This window comes from Belonocnema kinseyi, chromosome 2 (genome assembly GCF_010883055.1).
Source record: "Belonocnema kinseyi isolate 2016_QV_RU_SX_M_011 chromosome 2, B_treatae_v1, whole genome shotgun sequence".
NCBI classification, from domain to species: domain Eukaryota; kingdom Metazoa; phylum Arthropoda; class Insecta; order Hymenoptera; family Cynipidae; genus Belonocnema; species Belonocnema kinseyi.
The window spans coordinates 74800617-74804234 of record NC_046658.1 but is presented as its reverse complement, the minus strand read 5'-3'; positions in this window follow the sequence as shown (position 1 = coordinate 74804234).

The window sequence follows — 3618 nt, the reverse complement described above, 5'->3', positions numbered from 1 at the left end:
AGAAGAATAAATCACACCTATCTTAATTAACTGGAAACTTGGCAAACTTTTTTTTTCACCATAACGTTTCAGAAAGGATACCACACTTTCTGGCAAAGTTTCCTTGAAACTTTATAATTATTTAATGTGTAAGATCAATAAATTATTTTTCCATGTTAAAAAAAATGTTTGCTTCTTCGTTAATCATACTTTTTACTAAAATGAAACATCTCTGTGGCACGTTAGTTCTGCGAATGTTACGCAGTTGCTTCAAGTTAAAGGTTGCGTTTATTTATTTTGATTCGTGATATTTATAAATGTATAACTTTTTGATTAAATTGCAAAAATAGAAAAGATTAAAAAACGCAGAAATTTTAGTTGTGTTCAGGATTTACTCGGAAAAGATCTTCTTTTAATAACTAAGGTATGCACAAATTTTGCACTTTTCTGTTATCATAAGTCAGGATAAATGGTATGAAGATTAAAAATCCCGTACCAATCATACCAACCTCACGAAATATCACAGATAAATAAAATGTCACAAATTTGAGCTTTTATGATTCTTTGAAAATAAATATAGTATTATCTATGATTTACTCAATAAACTCACTTTAATTGTTAGTATACTAATGATAAATTATAAATATCGAGAATTGAGTATTCTGTTATGTCCAGAAGCAATACCAGAAACGATTATCTATTGATGGATGGAGGTGATAAAATCGTACCTTTGACCAGATCTAATGAAAACGTTTAATACAGCTAATTAAATGACATGGTAACATTTTTTCTGTAAGAATATTCAACGGAATATGTAAGCTTTATTTAAAAAAAATCTTTATTTTTGGAAACTTAAGCAGTTAAATTCTGTTGATTTTTTTCTCTATCTACTGTACGGTGATTTCCCCTATATATAAAATATGTCACTATTAACATTCTACGTATTATAAAATTTTCCTGCAAAACTTCGATTTTGCAAGTTCTTTAAAAGTAAAAATTAGTTCTCTACAGTTCAGTTTTGTACATCGCGTCATTTAGCTGAAAATTTCTTAAAAGCAAAAATCAGTTTTTGGATATTTTTTAAAATATAGCATAGTTTGGCCCAAAAATGGGATTTTTCATTCTTAAAAAGTTTAGTCGCGATTGAAACAATAACGTCGTTCGTGGTTGTTAATTTACATTTATATTTTTATATACCTTCAAAACCCTAGATATTTAAGTAAAAGTGCAAAAAATATTTGGATTTAACACTCAGGAAAATTTGTGATCCTCGAAGGTTAGCCAGCACTTGATTAGAGCCAGAAAACACTGACTAATGATGAGGAAAAAAACTCATTTTTTCACAGTTCATTTTTCATTTTTAATAATTTAATCACCTTAGTTTTTGTTGGGAAATGTACAACAAATGTTTGAATGAGACAATCAGACATTTTCTACAGACTGACGCCTACACGAAAATCGTGTTTTTTTTTGTAACGCAGGGGTTCTCAAAACGTGGATAGTTGATGAAAAACGACGATCTCAAATTTTACATCAAACTAATACCTTCGTGTAAGGATGAGAATGTTAAAAATACTCTGATAAAACCAGTCAGTTGAAAGTTATTCATTTGATTCGTTTATAACAATTTATTTGATCATTATTCAAACTAACATTTGTGTTCTACGATAGATTTAAAATGTTTCGTAATATTTGCGATGCGTTCCTAAATAGAAAAAATATACAGAAGAGCCTTTATTCTGACATAGTTTGCTTTAAATAAATAAATATAAACCCAAAGAAATTTTAAAATCAGCTGTGACTTTTTTCTTCAAAATACAATGCCGATTATTTTTTAAAAGAACTTCTAAACTCGTGAAATTCCCTGACTTTCCCCTGATTTCCCCTTGATCAGTTTTCTGTTTTACCTGGACAATAATCTTTCAGGATTAAAATTCAAATCTTTCAAAATGATTGATAAAAAGTTACAATTTTGGAATTTATTATTCTTGAAGGTTATTTATAGTTCTTCTTATAGAAATTCCTTAACTTTTTAAAGTATTTTTAATAAAAATAGCTGACTTTCCCTCACCAACAAAATTCTCGACTTTTTCATGGTCTCTAGGTTTCCCCTGTCCTGAGTTTTACCAATTAGCTTTATGTGATTGTCAATCAGTGATATTTCACTGTTGACAATGAAAATTCGTAGAATTACAAATTCTCTCTAAATACAGATTAGTAGACATTTTACTAATCAGTAGCATTGTATCTGACTGCTAAATTAGTAATTTTATTACTGTCTACTAAATAAAATGTTAAAATTACTGTTACTAAATAAATTAGTAAGGATATTTTACAAATCTGCTTGAATCATAATTTAATAATACTTTTCATAATACTTTCTGCTGGATTTTGAATTTTGTTTAAGAAAGTTTAATGTTTTTTCAAAGTTTATTCCAAATTTATATCGTTATATTGATAATAATTCAGTATGAACAATACAATATGTCCCATGGACTTAAGACAACTTTAAGGAGTTAGATAAGTAATACAAGAAACATTTTCAAGAAAGATAACATTGGATAACATTGGGATAGGACAACAATGAATAGGTAAGTTAAAAAAATTAATCTTAAAACTGTTTAATCGAATGGCGCTGATAGTGTTAACGTATATCGCATTCTTAAGCATTTTTAAAATAAAAATTTTTCTTACAAAAATGTGCAATGTAATCCCAGAAAATTTTGGAGTCAATAAAATGTAGTTTGAAAAAAGTGACACTAACATGGTTTTATGAAGAACCCCTTCAAGCAATAACTCACATTAACATTATGTAAGTGGCGTCTTTTGTATATCGCAGGGGTATGCATGCTGCTGCCATAACACCATAATTCTCACTTCTCTCGCGATTTTTCGTTTGTCAATTTGTGGATTCTGGCTTCAATTTATTCCAAGTTAAGTGATTTGGGTAATTGGTATTATAGTTTTTGATGTCTGTTTAGTTTCTTCAGAATGGGTACGTTTTAGATTAATATTGAAAAATAAGTGAATAGTTGGAAGAGAACTGAGAAAGTGCCCTTGAAAAAATTTAGGTCAACTAAAATGTATTTTGAGAAAAATTAAACATCTTCGAGGTATATAATGTACAGCAATTAACAAATGCATGTACTGCAGAATTACCTGCCTCGACTTGATTCTAAGTAATATTGAAAACCTACAAGTTCAGGTAGCTGGTTAGTACGGTTATATGTAATTTTATGTTGCTCTTGTATAATTTTTACATTTGTTGCATTCTTCTATTTATTTAATAATCTATTAGTTGATTTCAGTGAAACCTTTATCGAAATGTTGCGAGAACGTCTTATAAAGTGAACGTTTTTTGATACTGATGATGATTACTGTCCAAACATTCTTTTGTTTTGTATTCTCCATTTGTCAAATTTCTCGAAGGGCAGCTCATAATTATCCTTTGATTTTTCGGGTAGTAAATCTTGCTGTTCTTCTTTCACTTCTTGATTTATGTTCAGTTGTGAATTTCTGTTGTTTTGCTCATTATTTTGAGTGCAGGGAGATTTACAATTATTGTATTTCGCAACGTAATTGCAGATAATGGAAGATTTCACGGATTGTATCGCTTTAGGTGAAAAAATACAATTGACG